The 26,347-nt window shown below is 34.9% G+C and overlaps 1 protein-coding gene across 1 annotated transcript in view; it reads left to right on the top strand.

Moving 5' to 3' along the window:
* LOC131404220 (pancreatic alpha-amylase) overlaps window positions 1-26,347 on the top strand; it is a 45,241-nt gene that overhangs the window by 371 nt on the left and 18,523 nt on the right. The gene's annotated exons all lie outside the window — the stretch shown is intronic.

Here is a 26,347-nt window from a genome sequence, read left to right on the forward strand (position 1 = left end):
TTACACACTTTTTTTTATAGTAATCTTATTGCTTGTAATTATTTTAGGAGTGGTTTTGTTTGGCTGTGAGTTTTGTTTTTGTTTGTTTGTTTATTTTGTTTTGTTATTTAATAGTGGAGGATTTTTCCCAATTTAGGGAGTTTATTTCATTGCCCTAATTTAATCTTCCATTTTTGTGCCCTTAATCCTATCAGAATATCACTCAAAGTTATAAATGTTTTCCATATAAAATTATTCTGTTCCCTTAGTGAAACTAGTTTCAGTGTCAGCTATATGTAAGCAGGAAATCTTAGATATATTTTATTTAACTTGTTCTTATTGGATATTCTCCTATGAGTGTGTAATAACAGCTTCACCTTAGAGTCACTGCCCAAAGACTCAGGTCTTTGTTGGAATGCTGTTGTGAATCACAGCTTCTTGTCTTTTACTCATAGTATTGTGAAATAAGGAAAATGAGAATTTTAAAGATAGGAATTAGAAATATGGAGAAGTGAACTCTAGAACATGCTGATATTTATACATGTCAAGTAGGTAAAGAATGATTAAAGAAGACTGAGGATGAATAGGTAGAAGCCAAATGAAGAAAGGATCTGAAGTAGGAAGGGATGGTCAAATATGTCTGATCTGTTGATGATACAAGAAAGATAAGTTCTGAGGACTGAACACTGGATTTAGTGTCATTCGTGACCTTGACAAACTGATCTGATAATGGAAGGAGTGAGAGGAGATACTGAAGAGAATGGTAGACAGGAGTTTAATGTAGTGAGAATTGAAGACAAGTCTGTTAAGGAGTCTTAGTCTCAAGGGGAATAGAGAAATGAGCTGTTAATGCAAGGGGATATAGTATCAAGAAGGTTTTTGTTTTTATTTTGTTTGGTTTTATAAAGATTGAGGATATAGCAGGTTTGTATGCTAATAGGACTAATCCAGTAGAGAAAAAAAAGCGCATGATGCAGGAAGGAGAGGTTTATTGCTGGAGCCATAGATACAAATAAAAGGATTAGTTTTAAAGACGTGCGTGCATATAGCTCGTTAATAGCAATAGGAGGAGGGACAGATTATGTAGGTCTAGATAGTTGTAGTTTGTTATATATAGTAGGGACATGTTAAAAGTTTTGTTGTACTTTCTTAGTGAAATAGGAAGCAAGGTCATGAAGAAGAGGGAAAAAGCATTGAGGAAAAAAGTATGGAATTGAGGGAAAAAAAGGTATAAAATAGACATTTAAGAAAGTCGGAGAGTGAATAGACTTTTAGGATTGCTAGACAGTAGTTAAAGGGCCCACTTGAGGTCTATGGTTGTTAATTTAAGTGAGATCAGTCAACATGGTTTTGTGTTTTTCTCCAGTAATGTTTAGCCTTGGTTCTATCACTGAGTAGACACAGAGTCAGATTTAACCAAAGTTGGAATTTTCCTAGGTGAATACAACAAAGAGGGAGAAGGGAAAAAGTGTTGTTGATATATTCAAGGGAATGCTTATAAAGGAGTGACATGGAAAGCAATCTGGGTAAAAAGCAAAGTGAGAAAATGAAGGAGGTTGAGACAGTGGAGAAATGGTATGATCAATTGTAGATTGCAGAATGGTTGAAGGTGTGTCGCAGTTATTTACTAGAGGTAGGAACTAGAAATTTGTGAGGTTGAAATAAACAGGTAAGATGACTGAAATTGACAATATTAGAGAGAGTACAGTAGTAAGTGACTAAGTTCTAGGATATAAACATGATAGTTGAGTGAAAGAGAGTGGTCACAGCAAAAGATGAATTCAAGAAATTGAGAAACTCAGGTATTGAAAGGATCATCTAAGTGGGTTTTGAAATTATCAAGAATTATGACAGGAGTAGTGAGCCAAGAGCTAATTAAAATTATTCCTTAGAGCATATAAATCTATTAGGTATGCAGAAAAACAATATTTTAAAAAATCAACTTAAATAAAACTCTGAGTCACCGTGCCAACACAGTGACAGGAAATTCAGCCTAAATAGTTTACTGAGAAACGATATATTATAGTGGTTTTACAGGTATAGGTTCTAAATTCAGATCTTGTGTCCATGGCTTAATTGCTTATGGCCTTGGGCAAGTTTTTACCTCCTCTATCAGTTTCCATCGGGATAATAATAATACCTACCTTAGGGTTGCTGTAAAGATGATTTGATGAATATAAAATACTTAAAACAAATCTGGTGTGTATATGTGGGTATGTGTGTGTGTATATATATATGTAAAATCAAGTTCTCAATTAGCATTAGGTCTTATGGTGGTAGTTGTGGTAGTTTTCAACTCACCTCAGTCCCCAAGGTGATGTAAAAATTCTGACGTCTTAGACAAAACGTCAGTCATCTTGTCACCTTGAACAGCACTGAGATGCCTAGCACTTCTGTTGCTTCCTTGCCATACTTGGAGTATGAGACTATTTGACAAGTTTCGGTATCTCGGTGTCTAGGAATTAACCTCTTTATGGATGACTTAGAACCATCCAACCTCATGCCTACTTCATAAATTGAGCGTATGACTCAAGTGAGTTCAACTAGGAGGATTTCTAGGACTTGTACAGAAACTTTTTTTTTTTCCGGGTACAGCTATATGTGGAGCTGCTGATTGTTATCCTCACAGTTATCCTGATGATAGCTCATTATGATCCATGAGTTAAAGAGTCATGGAGATGGAGAAGTACTGATAATTTGAGCCTATAGCAAAAGCACTAACAGCTAGTCTATCATTGAATTTTTCAGTTACTTTGAACAATAAGGTACTTATTTCCTTTTACTTTTGCTAGAGGGATTAGGTACTAACTGGCCAAGTTTGGGTCAAATATGTCACGCCTGAGGTAAGGAGTGAAGTTTCGTATAAACCACGTGAATTGAGAGTTGAGAAAGGGCTTATTCTCCAAAGGAAAAGCATAGCACCGTGAAATCAAGAGAGGAACTAGGTACTAGGCAGTCAAAAACAAATGTTTTACTACAATATACAGTATATAAAACTCTTCTTACCATATGGTTCTTTTCCATTTCTGCCTTCCACAAGGGCTGGACTAATTTAAGGTGAGGGAGGCACCTAGGGAGTAAAATTTAAGGACACGCTCAGAGTAACACAAGCCTCCTCACTTCACTCTAGGCATGGCTCTGGCTCCTACTGTTAGTAATGGGAACAGAATCAGCATAATCCTGATTAAGTAAATCATCAAACAAAAGGCAGTAGCTTTCAAGTTGCTGTTTTAGATGACTTCGAAAGTGTTTGCTGTGCAAATGAAACTCCTCCAAAATCAATATTGAGAGATATTAAGTCTTTCAAAGGAAGTAAGGGAAAGGAATTAATACTTATTAAGCAGCTAAAATACAAAGGCACTGTACCAAGTGCTAAGATATAGTAATTATTTGATCTTTACCACTCTCTAAGAAGAGAACACTTCCCTTTATGAGTAAGGGAGAAATTTTTTAATAAACTTCAACTATAAATTAATAAGACATTTTGTTAAATTTAATTTCCTTTACTAATGCATATAAAACAAAAAATAGTGACCTCAGTAGGATTGTTCAGTAGAGATGAGAGCTATCCATGTATGTTAGGCACATAAGAGACTGAATTAATGATTCTCAGGAGGAATAGAGTCTCACTCAAGAACTTAAGCTACTATATATTCTGCTCTGACATTTTATGAAAGCAAACTGTAGTAGAGATATATCATTCACATAAAGGCAAATAGGGAATCTAAAATAAACAACCACGACTCACCAAACATTGAAAAAGTGCCAGGAAGAGGGACCCTGTACCCACTATGCATAAACTTTAATTCCATGGGAGACAGCTAGGAGGCCAGACAAGACTTTAGAACATCTGTGATTATATATAAAGATCTAAAGGGGATTGCATCCTTTTATATAGAAATGAGAAAATAGTATTTGAAATAAGAAATTAGAAATAAGCAAAATGGTATTTAACTACACAGGAAGAAATTTTAATTTTTTAAATTATGACATAGCACCTATATACTACTTATATGGTACTTATAATACCAGGATCTTTGAAAATCTAAGAATTCAAGAAGAAAATCTGCTAATTTATTGTATGAAACTTTTCAGAGCTTGGAAAAAGATATACACAAGATGCCATTATATAATATTTATGGAGACATTGAATATCTTGCTGTGGAAGAAAAGGATGGAAGGGAAAGAGATTGAGATGTGATTGGGTAGCTCTGTATATCTTGTATTTTTCTTTAAAAAAGATATTTGAAGAATACTTTGAGAAGATGTTAACATCTGTTAAATCTGGGCCTTGGGACATGGGATCTGTTATATTTTTTTACTTTTTTCTGAATGACAAATATATCACAACTTAAATGAAAATAAAATAGTGGAACACCTCTAATCTAGTGTTTCCAAGCCATTTTTTCATTATTCCTCCCTCTACCAAAGGAGCATTTTTAGACTTTTTTTCTTAATCACCCTACATGAGATTTTAATACCACAATATACTGTGTCTTGTTTTTGAACTATACGTGTATCTGTCTTTATGTATAAAAAGATTTTTCTTCCTCCCCCATCCCAAGAACTAAGCAATAGTGAATCATTTGGAAGACATGATTCTGTACCATAAGACATTAACAAGTTCAAAACTTTAACAAATCATACCAAGTATATTTTCTGACCTTAGCCAAATTAAACTAGAAACTACCGCTGGTAGACAAAATTGAAAAATCTTTAAATTCCTGGATATTAAATAATACTTTTCTAAATAATATATTGATCAAAACAGAATTCTTAAGAGAAATTAGAAAACGTTTGAATTGAATAAAAGTGTAAATAACAACATCAAAATTTATAGGATGCAGCTAAAGGAGCGTTTAACGGGAATTTGCTTATATTAGAAAAAGAAAAATCACAGATTGATGATTTAAGCTTCTGTGTTAAGGAACTAGGAAAAGAAGAGCAAATTAAATCCAGAGCAAGCAGAAAAAGGAAATAATAAAAATAAGCACAAGTCAATGAACATGTAAACAGAAAACAGTAGAAAACATTATAAACAAAACTAGTTCCTGAAAAGATCAATAAAATTGAAAAAGTTTTAGCCAGACTGCAGAGAAAAGAGAAGACTCCCCAAATTGTAAGAAGATAATATTGAAATATTTTGAACGTTTGTTTCCATAAATTTGACAACTTAGATGAAATGGGCCAATTTTTGAAAGTGACAAACTACCAAAGCTTATATGAGAAGTAGGTAACCTGAACAATCCTTTATCTATTTAATAAATGTACTTCGTGGTTAAAAATCTTCTTGCTAAGAAAACTTAAGGCCTAGATAGCTTCACTAGTGAATTCTGCCAAACATTAAATGAAGAAACCAACAATTCTATACAAGGGGACATTTCTGAATTCATTTTATGAGGTTTGCCTTACCCTGATACTAAAACAAGGGACAGGAAGACTACATATCTCTATTTCTCATGAGTATAGATGCAAAAATCCTCAACAAAATATTAGCAAGTCGAATCAAATAATATGTAAAAAGGATTATAAATCATGGCCAAGTGAAGTTTATCTTGGGAAAGGCAGACTAGTTCAACCTTTGAAAATCAATAAATGTGATCTGTCATATCAACAGACTAAAGAAGAAGAAGCATATGATCATCTTAATAAATGAAAGAAAGGCATTTGACAAACATTTATTCCTAATAAAAATTCAGTAAACTAGGAATAGAAAAGAGCTTCCTTAATCTGGTAAAGAGGGTCTACAAAACCTACAGGTATCGTAATATTTAGTAGTTAAAGGCTAAATATTTTTCCCCTGAGATTGAGAACAAGGCAAGGAAGTGCGCACTCACCACTCCTGTTCAACGTCTCACTGACAGCCAGTGCATAAAACAAGAAAGAGAAAAGCTATACAAAGTAGAAATGAAGAAAAAATTATCCCCATTGAGAGATGACAATACTGCTTATGTACAAACCCCAAAGAATTAAGGCTTCTACAGCTGAGTTCAGCAAAGCTGTAAGAGTAAAAGTAAATATGCAGAAATAAATTATACGTCTACATACTAGCAATGAGCAGCTAGACATTGACATGTTTTCTAAAAATACCATTTGCAATAGTACCACAACTGAAATAATTATATATAAATATCCCAAAATATATGCTGAAAACCCTCCACCAATTTTTGATAATAAAAATGAAGGCCTGAATAAATGGAGAGATCATAAGTCAAAAGACTTACGATCATTAAGATGTCAGCCGTTCCCAAATTGGTTCATTCTCATTCAGAAATGCTAGCAGGCTATTTTCTTGCTATTGCCAAACTGACTCTCAAATTTCTTTGGGAAAACAACAGAGCTAGAATAGCCAGCACAATTTTGAAAGAAAAGAAAACAAAGCAAAATCGAATGACTTAGACTACCTAATTCCCAGAATTATTATAAAGCTAGCATAATCAAGTTGTGTGGTGTGGGCAAAAGAATAGACACAGATCATTGGAACAGAAAAGTCCACAAATATACCCGCACATGTATAGTAAATTAATTTTTTACAAAAGTTAGAAGGCAATTCAGTGGAGAAAGGATAGTCATTTCATAGTCATATGATGCTACAAGTGGACACCCATATGCAAAAAAAGAGAACCTCAATACATTTCTCTGACCTCACACAAAAAAATTTACTCAAAATGAATCATAGACCTAAATGTAAAATGTAAGACTATAAAACTTATAGGGGAAAAAACGGTGAAATCTGTGTGACCTTGCTTAGACAAGTTCTCATACAACACCAAAGGTTTGATCTGTAAAAAAAAAAAAAAAAAGATAAATTGGACTTCATCAAGTATAAGTTTTTGCTTTTCAGAAGACACTAGTAAGAAAATGAAAAGGCAAGCCATAGACTGGGAAAAATCTTTGCAAAGCATATATTCAACAAAAGATTGTATCCAGACTATATGAAGAATTTTCAACACTCAGTAATAAGAAAACAAAAAACACTGCCTAAAAAATGGACAGTAAATTTGAAGACACTTCATAAAGATTTACACACGACAAATAAGCACATGAAAAGATGCTCTCAACATCATTAGCCATTAGACACATGCAAAATATAGCCACAATACGCAGCACTACACACCTATTAGAATGATATAAAATAAATTCTGATAGTATTGAGAGTTGTCAAGAATGCGGAGCAACTACAGCTTTCATACATTGCTGGTGGAAGTACGAAATGATACAGCTCCTTTGCAAAATGGTTTGGGGAAGTTTGTTATAAAGTTAAACATACACTTACATGTGACCTAACCATCACACTTCTAAGTATTTATCCAAGAAGAACAAACTATGTTCACACAAAAACCTGTATGTCAGAGGATTCTGGGCAGATGGTGAAGTAGGAAGCACTGGGAATCCAACTCCCCACCTAGACAACAATTGCATTGGCAGAAGCCGTCTAATGTAACTATTTCGGAATGCTGGCCTCTATTGAAGGCTTACAACTTCCAGGGGAAGGCTTGGACAGTAAATTGCAGTTAATTTTACTAAATTTCAGCTCCTAGCATAGTAGCAGCTACCCATCCCCAACCCCTCTCATGTCTTGGAGCAGCTTGCACTCATCTGGCGGGAGCCAGGGTAGGCAAAGAGGATCCTGACCTCCAAATACTGGGGATCCGCGCTCTGGTAGCTGATTGCTGCTTTTGATCACAGAGATGCAGACAAAGAGGTGGGCAGCCATGGTTGGTGTACCTCCTCCCGTTGTTGTAAGTCCCCTCTTCTGCCAGTGAAACGACTTCCAGGGGAATAAACGGGCTGTACCCCTTTTCCCTCGTCTTTATATTTTCCTTTTTCCCCTTTTGGGAGCCTGACATTAAAAACTAAGACATTCAAAAACAGCTGCATATATGGGGAAATTAGAAATTGACCACAAATGCCTAGAGAAAGGCTCAAAAAAGATCTGAGAAGACCTTGGATTTTACATCTCTGGTTAATCCTCAGCACAGAGGCAGCACACAACAATCAAAAAAAAAAAAAAAAAAAAAAATCCAGCAAATCCTGGAGAAGAAACCAGAATCTGATTTCCAGAGTTAACCAGATTGTTAAATTGAGATGTCCAATTTTCAACAAACAAATCACAAAGCATACAAAGAAACAGGAAAGCATGGCCCAAAGGAAAAAATAAATCAATAGAAACTCTTCCTAAAGAAGATATGATGGCGGATAAACTAGACAACATTAAAACAACAGTTTTAAAGATGCTCAAAGTACTGTTGGAAGATGTGCAGAAAGTAAAAAAAAAATATATGTGAACAAAACGGAAATATCAATAAAGAGAAGGATTGGAAGAAGGTGATCAAGAGGCACAAATTTCCAGTTATAAGCAAGTGCTAGGGAGGTAATGTACTACATGATGACTATAGCTAACACTCTGTATGACATATAGACAAGTTCTTGAGAGAGTGAATCCTAAGAGTTCTCATCCCAAGGAGAAATTTTTTTTTCCTTTCTATTTTTTTTTAGTGAGGAAGATTAGCCCTGAGCTAACCTCTTGCCAATCCTCCTCTTTTTCCTGAGGAAGATTGGCCCTGAGCTAACATCTGTGCCCATCTTCCTCTATTTTATATGTGGGACACCTGCCACAGCATGGCTTGATAAGCGGAGCGTAGGTCTGTGCCTGGGATCCAAACCTGTGAACCCTGAGCCACTGAAGCAGAGCGTGCAAACTTAACCACTACGCCACCTGGGCTGGCCCCTCTACTGTCTTTTTTTCTGTCTATATGAGAAGATAGATGTTAGCTAAACCTGTTGTGGTAATCATTTCACAATATATGTAAATTAAACCATCGTGTTGTATGCCGTCAACTTATATAGTGAGGTATGTCAATTATTTCTCAATAAAACTGGAGGGGAAAAGATAGAAACATCTAAAAAGAAACCAAAAAGAAATTCTGGAGCTGAAAAGTACAAACTGAAATGAAAAATTCATCATAGGGATTCCAAGGAAGATATGAGTAAGCAGAAGAAAGAATCAGCAAAATTGAAGATAGGACAATGAGAAATGTCAATTCTAGCAAATGAAAGAAAAAGATTGAAGATAAGTGAACAGAGCCTAAGGAACCTGTGGGACACCATCAAGTGGACCAACATACACACTATAGGAGTCCTAGAAGGAGCGAGAGAAAAGAGAATATTTGAAGAAATAATGGTTGAAAACTTCCCAAACTGGTGAAAGTCATGAATATAAACATTCAAGAAGGTCAGTGAATTCCAAGTAAGATGAACTCAAAGAGACCCACACTGAGACACATTATAATAAAACTTTCATGACAACGACAGAGAATCTTGATAGCAGCAAGAGAGAAGTGAATTGTCATGTACAAGGGATCCTCAATAAGATTATCAATAGATTTCTTATCAGAAACTTTGGAGGCCATAAGGCAGTGGACTGGTATATACAAAGTGCTAAAAGAAAAAAACTGTCAACCAAGAATCCTATATCTGGCAAAAACCGTTCTTCAAAAGTGAGGGAGAAATTAAGACTGCCACATAAACAAAGCTGAGGGAGTTTGTTTCCACTAGACCTGCCCTTCAAGAAATGCTCAAGGAAGTCTTGCAGGGTGAAATAAAACGACACCAGACGGTAAATCAAAGCCATATGGAGAAATACAGATCTCAGTAAAGGGCATGGGTAATTATAAAAGCTAGTATTGTAATAGTGGTTTATAACTACACTTGTCTTCTACGTGATTTAAGAGACTAATACATTTAAAAAAACAATTATTTATAAGGTAATATTTTAACTGTGGTTTGTAACTCTCTGTTTTCTACAGGATTTAAGAGACTGATGCATTTAAAATAATAATTTTATGTTCTGGGGCACACAATGTATAAAGATGTAATTTGGGGGACTTCAACAGATAAAAGGAGTGGGGACAGAGCTGTAAAGGCAGAGTTTTTGTATGTTACTGAAGTTAAGCTAGTATAAATACAAATTAGTAGTATAACTTTAGACTGTTAAATATAAACCCCGTGGTACCACAAAGAAAAGAGCTACAGAATACACGAAAAGGAAATAAGAAAGTAATTTAAACATTTCACTACAAAAAACCAACTAAATATAAAAGAAGACAGTAATGCAGGAAATGAGGGACAAAAAAGCTATCAAGTGTATAGAAAACAAATAAGCAAAATGACAGAACTAAGTCCCGGTTTTTCACCACAGACCTCACAGGATCGTCTGCTCAGCTCTTCAGCAAGGAGCAGTGGGGCTTCTGCACTCCTCAACATAGAGTAAAGCAAAAACCATCCTTAGAACTGGTACAGTGCTTTTGAAATACAAGCATTAAGGGTTTTCTTATTTCTTGCCTTTACCCTGGCTGTGACCAAGTTCCCGGGTGTCTCTTATTGAAGGAATCACCAGCCAGCTGCCCTGCCCTGGAGGCAGTCCAGTCTCACCCAGCTGTGCCATCAGGGGAAATATGCGCATTTGTGCTCCCTAGGGCTGATTAGGCATACTCCTTTAAGGCAAAAACTGGCTCCTGTGACCTGGAGTTCTCCAGACCTTTGTCCTGTTCATATCCCTGGAAACCATGTATAGTGCTGACGTGCACACACAGTAGGCTCCTCTTCAGCAGACCGTGGGCAGCTGGCGCCCTACAGGCCTAGGGTGCTAGGGCCTGGCCCCAAACATCTGCATCACCTCCACAGTGAAGGGAACTCACCCCCTGAAAATCACACTTGAGGCAGCAGCTGCACAGTGGGAACAGTCAGTGCACATTTGGACTTGCTGCTTGATTGTGTCCCTCGCTGCTTCAGTGTCTCTTATTGGAGGAATCACTAGCCAGCTGGCCTGCCCTGCCTTGGCAAAGCAGTCCATACCTTGGCTATTGTGAATCACGCTGCAATGAACACAGGATTACAGACATCTCTTCTAGAAAATGTTTTTTTTTCTCCTTTGTATATATACCTGTAAGTGGGATTGGTGGGTCATATCATAGTTTTATTTTTAATATTTTGAGAAACCTCCATACTGCTAGCGGCTGTAGCAGATTACATTTCCACCTATAGTGTACAAGGGTTCCCTTTTTTCACATCCTTGTAATAGCCGTTCTAACAGTTGTGAGGGCATAGCTTACTGTGGTCTTGATTTGCATTTTGTTTATGATTAGTGATGATGCCCTTTTTATGGACCTGTTGCCCATTGGTGTGTCTTCTTTGGAAAAATGTCTATTCAGGCACTTTTGCCCATTTTCTAATTGATTTCTTTGGGCTTTTGTCTACTGAGTTGTAGATATGATCTCTTATGTAGAAAACCCTAAAGATTCCACAAAAAACTGTTAGAATTGATAAATGAATTCAGCAAAGTAGCAAGATACAAAGTCAACACAAAAAAATCAGTTGCATTTCTGTATACTAACAATGAACAATCTGAAAAGTACATTATGAAAACAGTTCTATTTTCTATGCAATGAAAAAGAATAAAATACTTAGGAATTAAAATAACCAAGGAGGTGCAAGACTTGTACAATGAAAACTATAAAACATTGCTGAAAGAAATTGAAGAAGGCATAAGTAAGTGGAAACGCATTCCATATTCATGGATTGGAAGTCTTAACAGTGTTAAAATGTCAGTACTATGTAAAATGATCTACAAGTTTGATGCAACCCCTATCAAAGTCTCAATGACATTCTTGAGAAATAGAAAAACCCATCCTGAATTCATATGGAATCTCAAAGTTCCTTAAATAGCCAAAACAGTCTTAAGAAGCACAAAACTAGAGGACTCACACTGCCTGATTTCAAAATCTATTACAAAGCTATAATAGTCAAAACAGTGTGGTACTGGCATAAAGACAGACATAAACCAATGGACTAGAATAGGAAGCCCAGAAATAACCCTCACATATATGTTCAAATGGCTTTTGACAAGCATGCCAAGATCATTCAGTGGGGAAAAAACAGTCTGTTCAATAAATGGTACTGGGGAGACTGGGTGTCCCCATGTAAAAGAATGAATTTGGACCCTTACATAACACTATATATAAAAATTAACTCAAAATGGATCAAAGACCTAAATTTTAGAACTAAAACAATAAAACTCTTAGAAGAAAACAGGACAAAAGCTTTAAGACATTGAATTTGCCAATGATTTCTTGCATATGACACCAAAGGCACAGGTTAAAAAAAAAAATAGACAAGTTGGACTTCATGAAAATTTTAATTTGTACCAAAAGATACCCTCAATAAAGGAAAAAGGCAACCCCAAAGAATGGGACAAAATATTTGCAAAACATCTGTCTGAGAAGGGATTAATATCCAGAGTATATAGAGAACTCCTAAAGCTCAATAACAAAAAAACAACCCTATTCAAAAATGGGCAAAGGACTTAGAATTTTTCCAAAAGAAGATATACAAATGGCCAATAAACACATGAAAAGATGCTCAATATCACTAATCATTATGAAAATGCAAATCAAAACTACAATGAGATACCACCTCATACTCATTAGGATGACTACTGTCAAAAAGAGAAAAGTGAGGTGAGGATGTGGACAAATGGAACCCTGTGTGCTGTTGGTGGGAATGTAAAATGATACAGCAGCTGTGAAAAACAGTCAAGTGGTGCCTAGGAAAATTTAAAATAGAATTACCATATGATCCAGCAATTCCACTTCTGGGCATATACTCAAAAGTATTGAGAGCAAGATCTCAAAGTGATATTTGTATACCCATGTTCATAGCAGATTATTTACCATAGCCAAAAGTGGAAGTAACACAAGTGTCCATTGACAGATGAATGAATAAGCAACATGTGGTATATACATGGAATATTATTCAACCTTAAAAAGGAAGGATATTCTGCAATATGCTACAACAGGGATGACCTTGAGTAGTGAACACCGTGCTAAATGAAATAAGCCAGTCACAAAAAGACAAATACGTATGATTGCATTTTGTGAGGTACTTGGAGTAGCCGAAATCATAGAGACATAAAGTAGAACAGTGGTTGCCGGGGCCTGGGAGGAGGGAGGAGTGGGGAGTTATTATGTAATGGATATAGCATTTCAGTTTTACAAGATGAAAACAGTTATGGAGATAGATGATGGTGATGGTTGCACAACATTATGAATATATTTAATACCACTGAACTGTACACTTAAAAAAATTAAGATTGTAAATTTGGTTATATGTATATATTTTGCTATGTATAAAAATTTGATTAAAAACCTGTATGTGAGCTTTCACAGTGGCTTTATTCATCATCCTCCAAAAGGGAAACAACTCAATTTTTTTTCAACTATTGTACATTTATACAAAATACTAATGACTGATACATGTAACAGTATGGATTTATCTCAGATGTATCATGTTCTGTAAAAGAAGCTGAACTCAGAAAGTCACATACTGTGTGACTCCATTTTCATGAATCTATGGAAAGACAAAACTATAGGACAGAGACCTGAGGACTGGTTGCCAGGGGCCAGGTGTGGGTGGACAGGTTGACTACAAAGGGACATGGGAATTTTGGGGTGTGATGGCAATGTTGTATATTGTGTATGTTTTTGTTTTCAGTTTGATAAATCTTTAGCTTCCATGGGGTGCATGAATTTAGCATCTATAATTTACATAAGTAGAAAAGTGTTGCTTTAATAAGCCCCTTAAAAATAAAAAAACAAATTACAACTTTTCCATGTTTCAAGTGAATTATTTAATGTGAGGCTCAGTTTGATATTATCATAAGTATTAATAGAAGAAAATGGGACAGTATAAATATTTAACCTTCTACTGAAAAAAGATTTGGCGCCAAGATAAACTAGCCTGTTAGTCTAACAATAGCTGATCAAAAAGACTAGAGAAATCAGTGTAAAAAATGTACTTGGAAGTACGTTGTGCGTTTATCACAATACAGATCTATACATCAAAAAAAAAAAGTTGCATAATATTAATTTTTTTTCCTGGTTTATACCATTCATAATTTCTGTGTCTGCTTGATGATATGACTAGGATAGAACTTCTGGTGATAAATCTAAGCTCTGTTCTAACTCAGATATCTTTGCTTTGAAATATCACTATTATTTTGCATTAAGCATGCTATTTTCTCCCTTAATGTTAAGAAGCGTTTTTTTTAATGCATGGAGTTCTAGGGTTTTTCCACTTTGCCTATAATCTATTCCAAGATGTGTACATAGTTTCTGGTTATTTTAGCTAGCTTTGCTGAAGGAGCTGTTTATTGAATAATTTTTATTTCTGTAATGCCAGCTACCATTGTTTAAGGATATTAAATAGTACTGTGGCTACATCTGTGAGTAGAAAGGAAAATTTTACCTGTATCTGGAGGCAGTATTGTAATAAAAAGAGCTTTGGTTCTGAAGTTAAATGTGTTGATTTTAATCCTTGACTTTAGGAAATCCCTCACCTCTCAGAGCCTTGGTTTTCACGTTTATAATTTGGTATAATAATATCAATCCAGCAATATTGTTTAGTAGTCATAAACACACACACATACCTGCACATACAAAAGATATCTATTACTACTGGTACTTATTAGATGCCCTCTATATTATATTTTATAGCTCTGTGTGTGTGGTAAATTACAAAGTATTTTATATATATATATATATATATATGTAATATAAAATCTTCATGCCATTTTTATGAGAGATGGGCAACTGTGTCCCACTTTAGACTTAGGGAAACTAAACTTAGTATAGTACAAAGGAAAGGCTATAATAAGGAATCAAGTTTTTGTTACTGCTCCACTGTTCTCATGACAGATGAAGTCTTTGAGAGGACTGTGTGGCAAGCTAAGTTTCTTTATAAGGGATTGATCACTTTTGGCATTGGCGTTCTTCCAAAATAATCCTATCGTGTGGCAGAAGCTGCAGACCTTGCCTCAGGGAGAGGTGTTTTACTGTTTTAAGATATACTAGGGGGGTAAATGATAGGATATAGAGGTAATCTATAAACTAAATTTTATAATCACTACCTCAAATTATCTTTGGAAAACACATGTGTATCAATTCTTCTATTTTTATAAATATACTTACTGAATAAATGGGGCAAGAAACAACAGAATCAGTGACATTAATCTTCCTTAGATTAGTATGAATTTTCTAGTATGTATTAATTATTAATTAGAAATTGGGAAATGACTAGTATAATCAGAAGTTAGAGGTTTTACTTTTTGATTGTAAGGAAATTCCTTTTGACATTTTAAAATAAATTTTAATTTCTTTTATATAAATTTATGAAAGAATTAGGGCATAGATGAGATTTTAATCAAATACAATGAACATAAAGTTTACAGAAATATATTAACATCATAGTATCATAAATGATACCAAGATTGAAGTTTATCTAGACAACTTGGATTTGATAAGCTTTTTAAATTTTTAAATGGATATATGGGGTGATACTTCTGGCAATGTGGTGTGAAGTGATCAGCAAATTTTATCTCCAAAAAACAAGCATAGAACTAGACAGTGTCAAAACCACCATTTGGGACTCTGGAAATTGAAGAAAACAACAAAAAATTGATAAGTGTGTATTAATGAAAAGCTGTGTTAACTCCATGTAAGAACAGGTGGAGTTTGGCCTCTTACCTGAGGTTGCTACTAATCCCATTCTCTGGCTTGATTAGCTTGGGCCTGGCCATGGTAACCAGCACTGTTTCTGCCAAAGAGAGTGGAATTGACTTTACATGGAGGCTGAAAAACCTATGGCACCCATGTCGGTAAAAGTAGCGAACTCTAGGAACTGTTGGGAAAACATAGCTTTGCTAGTCCAGTGTTATGAACCCAGTTGTGGCAAGTGGTGGACCAGCCAGAAATTTAATGGGAAGATGCTGGAAATGAAAGAGCCATAGAAAGCCTGAAATGAGGTCGATACAACTTCCTGCCTGACTAGGAATCTATATCCATCTTCCAGAGGGCCCTGTGAAAAGGAAATGCTAAGGCAGATTTGAGAACTCCCTGAGCTTTGTGCTCCCCATCCTAAACCAGATGTTTAGATATCAACAAAAAATGGTAAGACATGCTAAGAAACAAGAAAATGAGACCTGTACTCTGGAAACTCGCTCTGACTGGGCCCAGATGTTAGATTCAACAAAAATTCAAAGCAACTGTAGTAAGTATGTTCAAGAATGAAAAGAAACAATGTTTAAAGGATCAAAAGAAAATATGGTGATGATGACTCAATGCATAAAATATTCCAGCTAATAAGCTAAAACTATAGAAAAGAACCAAATGAAAATTCTAGAGTTGTAAAGTACAATACACAAAATGAAAAATTCATTAGATGGCTAAACAGCAGATTTGAGATGGAAAAGGAGAAATTTTGATGAATTTTGAGATGAAAAATTTTTCAATGTATACAACAGAAAAAAATTGAAGAAAAATGAACAGAGGCTTAGAGATATGTGAAACACCAGCAAGTATATCAACATATATGTAATGGGAGTCCCAGGAGGAGAGGAGAGACTGAAAGGGACATAAAAAAATATTTGAAGAAATAATGGCCAAAAACATCCTAAATTTGATGAAAGTTCATCAGATCGACAGAAAGGAATGAAGAGCATTGAGAAGTGGTAAACAAGGGGGTAAAGAATATATTTTATTCTCATAATTTACTTAACAGGTAACTGTTGAATACCAAGCTAATAACATTGAGTGATGGATTGATATCATTCATAGAAGTAAAAGATATGACAGGAATCACAGAAATGGAATTATACTGCTGTAAGGTTATTACATCTGCAAAGAAGGAAATGGGAAGACTGGAATTGAATTGTTAGAAAGAAGTGCAAAACTAACACTAAGTAGATTCCGATAATTAAAAATGCATAATATTAGCCCTAGAGGAACTATTAAGAAATAACAGAGACACATAAGGCTAAGAATCCAATAGAGGAAAGAAAGAATACCATAAAAAATTTTGGTAAATCCGAAAGAAGATAGGAAAAAGGCAGCAAAGAACAAAAAACAAGAGATAAATGAAAAAGTAGAAAATGGCAGACTTAAACTCAGCCATATCAATAATTACATGAAATAATGGACTGATAAAGAAAAACCCATACTCAACTACTTGCTGTATAGAAGAGACATATTGTTAATGTAAAGACACGTGTTGCAAAGAAAAGAATGGGAAAAGGCACAATATAAAAATAAAGCATGAGAAAGCAGGCATGAGTATATTAATATCAGACAGAAAAACATCAAAACAAGAGCATGAGATAGAGCCATTAATGACAAAATGAATAATTTTCCTGAAAATATTATATATATATGTATTTGTATATATATACTCATATAAATTATATATATATATATTTATATATGCAATCAACAAAATAGAATCAAAATTCATAATGAAAAATTGTATGAGAAGTAGAAGAAAAAAGTACTTATTCATAAACAAACAAAAAAGACCCTGAAAGAATTAAAGGGAGAAATAGACAAATCTACATACATACCTAGACATTTGAACACATCTCTTTCAGTAACTGATAGTATATTAGAAACTAATGTATTAACATTTACAGAACACTACACCAAACAATTGTAGAACACACATTTTTTCAAGTGCACGTGGAATATTAGCCAAGTGTACTGGCTTCTTATTGCTGCCATAATAAATTACCACAAATTTAGCCTCTTTGAACAATACCCATTTATTTATCTCACAGTTCTGTAGATCAGAAGTCCAGAAACAATGCAGCTCAGCTTGGTCTTTTGCTTAGAGTCTCACCTGGCCGAAATCCGGGTGTCAGTACAGCTGCATTTCAGCCTGCAGACTCAGAATGAACCTGCTTCTAAGCTCATTCAGTTTCTTGGCTGAATCAGTTGCTGTTGTAGCACTGAGGTCCTCATTTCCTTGCTCATTGTCAGTCAGGAGCCAGTCGCTGCTCCTAGAGGCTGTTCACATTCCTTCTTGTTTTCCCTGTGCCCCTTAACCCCCAAACAATAATAGGTCTAATTGTTCCAATGTCTCTTTCTGTGGCATCACTCTACCCCCAGCCAGAGACACTCCTTTGATTTATGGGCTCATATGATTAGATTGAGACCACCTGGGTAATCTAGAATAGTCTCCATATTCTTATGGGGATAACCTTAATTACATCTACAAAGTCTCCTGTGCAATTTAACATAACATTTTCACAAATTCCAGGGACCAGAGCATGGACATCATTGGGGAGCCCTTATTCTGCCTACCACACCAAGATAAACAGATTTGGGGCAATAAAATAAGTGTTGATAAATATCAGAAGATCCAAACACTAAATTTATGTTTTCTAGCCAAAATGGAATTAAACTAGGAATATAAAACAATAAGATAGCTAAAACATGCCCCAAATATTTGCAAATTTAATAATCTACTTCTCAGTAACCTATGGTCTGAAAAAGAAACAGAGAAATTAGAAAAAATGAAATAAATAGTGACATTAGAATATATCAAAATTAGAAGAGGAGAGAACACTTCTCAGCTATTCTTTTGAAGGCGGCATAACTGTGACCTCAAAACTTGACAAAGAATTTATAAGAAAAGGAAACTACAAACCAAAATACCTCATGAACACAGATGCAGATATTCTTAAGAAAATGTAGGCAAATCAAATTCAGCAGTATATAAAATAGGATACTAGATCATTGTGAAATAGAGTTTATTCCAAGAATGCAATGTGTTTTAAACACTCAAAAATCAACTGATGTCATTCTCCACAATAACTTTGATTGTCTCAAAGAATGCAGAGGAAGCATTCAACAAAATTGATCTCACATCCATGATCAAAAGCAAACTATGAGGAGAAGAAAATATCCTCAACCTGATAAAGGCATTTGCAAAAATCTTACAGCTAATGTTATTGTTAATGGTAAAAAATTGAAAGTTTCTGTGTTACTTTGTTAGGGCTGCCATAAAAAAGTACCACAAACTGAGTGACTTAAACAACAGAAATTTATTGTCTCACGGTTCTGGAGGCTAGAAGTCTAAATTCAAGGTATTGGTAGAATTGGTTCCTTCTGAGAGCTGTGAGGAAAGGATCTGTTCCAGGCTTCTCTCCTTGGCTTATAGATGGCCGTCTTCTCCCTATGTTCCTTCACATTTTCTTCCCTTTTAGTGTGTCTCTTTGTCCAAATTTCCCCGTTTTATAATGACAATAGTCAGATTAGGGCCTACTCTAGTGACCTCACTTTAACTTGATTTCCTCTGTAAACATCCTATCTCCACATAAGGTCACATTCTGAGGTACTGGGCATTAGAACTTCAAAATATGAATTTGGCGCAGATGGGCGTGAACACAATGTAACCCATAATTTCCTTCCTGAGATCAAGAAAAATGCAAGGATGTAAAGCATTTAATATTTTATTGGAAGTCCTAGCCAATGCGGTAAGGCAAGAAAAAGAAAGAAGAGGCATAGATTGGAAAGAAATAAGTAAAAATATCTTTATTCTCAGATGTCATGGTTATGCAAAAAATTATAAACTTTAAAAAGTAACTGCTAGAACTAATGAATGAATTTAACAAGATAAATTTTATATTTATATAGTAGCCACAAATGAAAAATGCAATTTTTAAAAATAATGTTTATAAAATAGCACCAAAAAACATAAAATAATTAGTGATAAATTTAAAAAACTATGTGTAAGACCCATACACTGAACACCTTTTTTTTTTTTTTTTGGTGAGGAAGATTGGCCCTGAGCTAACATCTGTTACCAATCTCTCTCTTTTTTGCTGAGGAAGATTGGCTCTGAGCTAATATCTGTGCCCATCTTCCTATATTTTGTATGTGGGATGCTGCCACAGCATGGCTTGATGAGTGGTGCATTGATCTGCCCCCATTCAAACCTGCAAACCCCAGGCTGCAGAAGCAGAGGATGTGAACCTAACCACTACACCACTGGGCTGGCCCCCTACACTGAACAGTTTAAAACGTGGCTGGGAGAAAGATGCTGAACCTCCTTAGTTATCAGAAAGATGAAAATTAAAGCCACAGTGAAATATTACTTCACTCACAGTACAGTGGCATGACTAAAATTAAAAAACTGGCAATGACAAGTGTATGAAACATGGATCAATTGGAATGACTCTCAGGTTGCTAGAGGGAGTATAAAGTGGTACAATCACTTTGGAAAGCATTTGGCAATCTTTATAAACTTTACGTACACTTATATAATAAGAACCAACAATTTTACTTCTAGGTGTTTACGCATGAGATATGAAAACATAAGTCTATAAAAAGTCTTGTTCATCCTTGTTCACAGCAGCTTTATTTATAATAACCCAAAAATGAAAACAACCCAAATGTCCATCAACATGTGGTTGGATAAACAGGTGATGGTACACTCATCCAATAGAATACCAACCAGCAATATAAAGGAGCAGACTACTGTAATACATATTTTACAAGTGCTGTCTGACCCAATTTTGACGCCCTAACTAGAGGCCAGTTGTTTCTCCTTTATGAACAGATGATTAATTTCACACCCTAAACCACTTCTCTTAGCTGACTCTCACAATCTGGGCCACTGTATACCTGCCCTAATTGCCCAAGGACTAGGTACTGGACAACCAGGAATGTGCCCTATACCCCAGAGCCCACTGAAGTTATTAAAACTAGCCATCCTAACTTGCCTAGCTGCCTCACCCATTCCTTGCCGCAGAAAACGGGAAAAATGGCACTGGTCCGTAGTTTCCTACTCTCCCTTTGCCTTGTGACCCACCCTGATGCTTTGAGTGGCTCTGTGTGGTGCCCTGTTTCTCCTCAGGGAACTGAGAGTATAATAAACTGCAGAGTCCTTTCTGATTTTTCTCTCTCGATCTGAGTCTGGCCTTACCGTACTGAACCCAAGGCAATGATTAAAGCAACTAGTGATATGAAAGACTGCATACTTGTATTAGTTTCCTATTGCTACTGTAACAAATTTCCACAGTCTTAGTGGCTTAAAAGAACAGAAACTTATTCTCTCACAGTTCTGGAAACCAGAAATCCAAAATCATTTTCACTGAGTGAAAATCAAGGTATCAACAGAGCCGTGCAATTTCCAGAAGCTCTAAAGAAAAATGCAAACATTATTTCTTCCAGCTTTGGTGGCTGCCAGCATTCCTTGACTTGTGGCCACATCACTGTAATCTCTGCCTTCCTGGCCACATTGCCTCTTCTATATCTGTGTATATTAAATCTCCCTCTTCCTCTCTCTTATACAGCTGATGGCATTTAGGGCCCATTATCTACTTCCAGGATAATCTGTCTGTTTCAGGATTCTTAATCACATCTGCAAAGACTCTTTTTCCAAATAAGGTAGCATTTACAGGTTCTAGGTAATAGAGCCTGATATCTTTTGCAAAAGTATTTATTTATTTTTAAATTTTTAATAGACTATTTATTTATTTATTTATTTGGTGCGGAAAATTGGCCCTGAGCTAATGTCTGTTGCCAGTCTTCCTCTTTTGCTTGAGGAAGGTTGTCACTGAGCTAACATCTGTGCCAATCTCCCTCTATTTTTTATGTGGGATGCCGTCACAACACGACTTGATGAGCAGTGTGTAGGTCCACGCCCGGGATCTGAAGCCAGGAACCCTGGATTGCCAAAGTGGAGCTCGTGAACTTAACCACTACACCCCTGGGCTGGCCACTAGACTTTATTTTTTTAAAGCAATTTTAGATTCACAGCAACATTGAGGGAAACTACAGAGAGTTCCCATATATTCCTTGCTATCACACATGTACAACTTCCCCCACAATCAACATCCTGCCCCAGAGTGGTACATTAATTAAAATCAATGAAACTACATTGACACATCTGTATCACCCAAAGTTTACCTTAAAGTTCACTCTTGATGTTGTACATTTTATGGGTGTTTACAAATGCATAATATGTATTCACCACTATATTATTATACAGAATAGATCCACTGCTCTAAAAATCTTCTGAGCTTCACCTATTTATCTCTCCCTCCCCCTAACCCCTGACAACCACTGATCTTTTTACTGTTTTCATACTTTTGCCTTCTCCAGAATGTCGTGTTATATGACAGTATGTATCTTTTTAAAATTGGCTTCTTTCATTTAGTGATATACACTTAAGTTTCCTCCGTGTCTTTTCATGGCTTGATAGCTCATTTCTTTTTAGCACTGAATAATTTTTCATTGGATGTACCACGGTTTATTTATCTTGTTGCTTTCAAGTTTTGGCAATTATGAATAAAGGTGCTGTAAATATGTGTATGCAGGTTTTTGTGTAGACATAAGTTTTCCACTCGGGTAAATACCAAGGAACATGATTGCTGTATTGTATGGTAAGAGTATGTTTAGTTTTGGAAGAAACTGGCAAATTGTTTTCCAAAGTGGCTGTACCATTTTGCATTCACTCCAACAATGAAGGAGAGTTCCTGTTGATTCACATCTTCCCCAGTATTTGGTGTTGTCAGTGTTCTGGACTTTTGTCGTTTTAATAGGTGTGTAGTCGTATCTCTATTGTTTTAATTTGCAGTTCCCTAATGACATATGATGTGGAGCATCTTTTCATATGCTTACTTGCCATCTGTATATTTCTTGATGGGATATCTGTTCAGATCTTTAGCCCATTTTTAAATTGTATTGTTCATTTTCTTATTGTTGAGCTTTAAGATTCCCTTGTATATTTTGGATAACAGTCCTTTTTCAAATATGTCTTTTTCAAGTATTTTCTTCCAGTCTGTGGCTTTTCTTATGATTCTCTAGGCAATGTCTTTCACAGCAGAATTTTTTAAATTTACTGAATCCCAGCGTATCAATTATTTCTTTCATGGATTGTACCTTTGGTGTTGTATCTAAAAATGATCACCAATCCCAAGACTATCTAGATTTTCTCTTATGTTATCTTCTAGGAATTTTATACTTTTGCATTTTACATTTACAATGTATATTCCATTTGAGTTAATTTTTGTAAAATGTATAAAGTCTGAGTCTGGAATTCCTTTTTATTTATGTTTTTGGCATGTGCATGACTAGTTGCTCTAGCACCACTTGTTGAAAAATGGCTTTTTTTTCCATTGTATTGCTGAATCCTTTGTCAAAGATCAGCTGACTATATTTGTGTGGGTCTATTTATGGGCTTTCTATTCTGCTCCATTGATTTATTTGTCTATTCTTTTGCCAATACCACACTCTCTTGAATACTGTAGCTCTTTAGTAAGTCTTGAAGTCAGGTAGTGAGTGTCAGTCCTCCAACTGTTCTTCTCCTTTGATATTGTCTTGGCTCTTATGGGTCTTTTGCCTCTCTATGTAAACTTTAGAATCTGTAGATATCCACAAAATAACTTGTTAGGATTTCTGTTGAGATTATATTGAATCTGTAGATCAAGTTGAGGAGAACTACTATCTTGACAATATTGAGTCTTCCTACCTATAGATATGGAATATCTCACCATTTATTTAGTTCTTCCTTGATTTCATTCATCAGACTTTTGTGGTTTTCCTCATATAGATCTGCATATTTTGTTAGATATTTAGCTAAGTATTTCATTTATGGGGGGTGCAAATGTAAATGGTAATGATTTTTTAAATTTCAAATTGCAACTTGTCATTGCTGGTATATAGGAAAGAGATTGACTTTTGTATATTAACCTTGTATCCTGTGACCTTGCTGTAATTGCTTATTAGTTCCACAATTTTTCTTTTTTTGTCAATTCTATTGGATTTTTCTACATAGACAGTCATGTCGTCGGTGAACAAAGACATTTTTATTTCTTCCTTCCCAATCTGTATATCTTTTGTTTCCTTTTCTTGTCTTATTGCATTTAGCAAGGACTTGCAGTATAATGGTAAAAAGGAGTGATGAGAGGGGACATCCTTTCCTTATTCCTGATATTAACAGAGAATCTTCTAGTTTCTCATCATTAAGTATGATAATAGCTGTGGGATTTTTGTAGATATTTTTTATCTAGTTGAGGAAGTTCCCCTCTGTTCTTGGTTTGCTGAGAGTTTTTATCATGAATGGGAGGAACTGATATCTTAAAACCACATTTTGGCCCACTACAACACTATCTTATCCCATTTTCAAGAAATTATAAGGTAGATACAACTAATCATTAGTATGATAAAAATCTAATTGGTGGTTGTCTGTTGGGGAGTGGATATTACTGACATCATACAACTAATCATTAGTATGATAAAAATCTAATTGGTGGTTGTCTGTTGGGGAGTGGATATTACTGACATCAAGAAAGAATGAAGGGACTGTCTTGGGAGTTGGAGATATTTTATATCTTGATTGGGTGGTACTTACGCAAGTGTACACATTTGTTAAAATCAGATGGACGATATGGGAAAGAGATTAAGAGACATAGTGAATACAGTGATAACTATTATATATTCAGTTATAGTTCCAGAAGAAGCAGAATAAGCAAATGAGTCAGAGACCTTAGGTGAAAAAAGTATGCCTTAGAATTTTCTAGATCTGATAAAAAAAAAAATCAGATTCCCAAGAGCACAGAATAAATTTTTAAAAATTGATATTTAAACATAAGACAGTGAAACTATGTAACAACAAAGAATATATTTTTAATGTAGTGGGAAAAAAGAGACAAAACAGGAGAAAAAAATTTCCTTCAGAAGAATGTCAATTATACTGACGTCTGACTTCTCTATAATATAACGGAAGCCAGATGTCTCCAGAATATCGTCAAAGTGCTGAAAGAAAATAACTTGCATAATTTTAATCAGAGAACATAGTTTCTAAAAATAAAGGTAGAAACAAAGACATTTTCAGACAAACAACTAAGAGAGTTTGTCCTTGCAGATATTCACTAAGGAAATTGTAAAGTGTATATTTTAGACATTGGGAATAATCCCAGATTGAAGATCTGAGAGGCAAGAGGGGTGGAAAGCAAAATAAGTGGTAAATATCTAGGTCAATATAAATAAAATTGTCTGTATTTTTAAAAATAATGTCTTGCAAGATTAAAAATCTGTGACAGATATAAAAAATAAAAACAACGAGTATAAACTAGAATAGAATAGACAGAGTTGAAGTGTTCTAAGGTTACTTTATTCTCTTTGGCAATTATCATAAGTATTAAGTTTGGACTTTGAAAATAGTTTTGGTATAATTTCCATGTTAACCATTAAAAGAAGAGAAATAGAGTGGTTAGTTTTTACTGTATTAATTTCTATGAATAAAATAGATTAATAAAAATAATTTTTAAAAAGGAAGAGATGTGAAAAAAAAGAATGGGTCACTGAGGTGGTAGATTGAAACATAAATATATCAATATTTGCATTCAATGTAAATGGCCTAAATGTTTCTATTGAAAGACAAACATTTTCACACATGACTAAAATAAATAGGGATAGAAAAAGGTAAGGGTAAGGGAAAGTACGAGATATTGCAGGCAAATTCTAACCACAGGAAAGCTCATGTAGCTTTGCTCAAATGGGATGAAATACATCTGGGACCAAATTAATGCCAAAGATAAAATGGTTATACTTAATAATAAAATATTTATTTTATAATAGGAAAAAGTAGACTGGAAAGTCAAAACTTGTAAGGTTTTCACACTTTATAGTTTAGGTTTAAAGTAGGATAAAGCAAAAAAATTGACAGAATTGTAAGAATAGGCAATTCCACAATTAGAGTGGGAGATTTTTAACATACCAACCTCAGTAATTATTAGAACAAGCAGATTTGAACAAAAGTTTTAAGTATCTTGACCAAATACATATAGGGAACACATTCTTTTTACAGTTGTCTACCTACTAGGTCATAAGGCAAGTCATTTAAAGGATTGAAATAATACAGAACATATTAATTGTACTAAGATCACATAAGAGGCTTTTATCTAATGGGTTACAAAATTGCCACGTTTTGGGGGAAATATTTTTTCCCAATTAAAAATATTATATATGTAATATGGGTATATTTTTCTTGTTCAAAGTGTTAAAATATTACAGATTAAGCTTCAATTGAGTACAACCCTAATCTTGGTTCCATCCCTACTTCCTCATAGATAACCTCTGTTACTAGTTTGCTGTGTGAATTTACATGCAATTTATTTCCATACATACATGTACTCGTATAAAATGTTATACATATTTTTGGAATGATTTTTTTATTTATTTAAATGGAGTCATACTATAAAGGGTTTTTTCATTCAAAATGGCTTTTTGTGTTATTACAACTAAATCTGCCTCTTTAAAAAATACAAATAAGAAACTTGCAGTATCTTTCAGAGTATGGTTGTGCTATATTTTATTTAGCCATTTCCCCATGTAATGGACATGTAAGTTATTTCCAAAGATTTTGTTGTTAGGAGAAATGTTGCGATGAACTTCTGTGTACATGTCCCTCTGTACCCATGGATGAGCATTTCTGTAGGCTAGATAAGTAGAAGTGGAATTTTAAGCACATT

The sequence above is a fragment of the Diceros bicornis genome, chromosome 4 (genome assembly GCF_020826845.1).
Source record: "Diceros bicornis minor isolate mBicDic1 chromosome 4, mDicBic1.mat.cur, whole genome shotgun sequence".
Classification (NCBI taxonomy): Eukaryota; Metazoa; Chordata; class Mammalia; order Perissodactyla; family Rhinocerotidae; genus Diceros; species Diceros bicornis.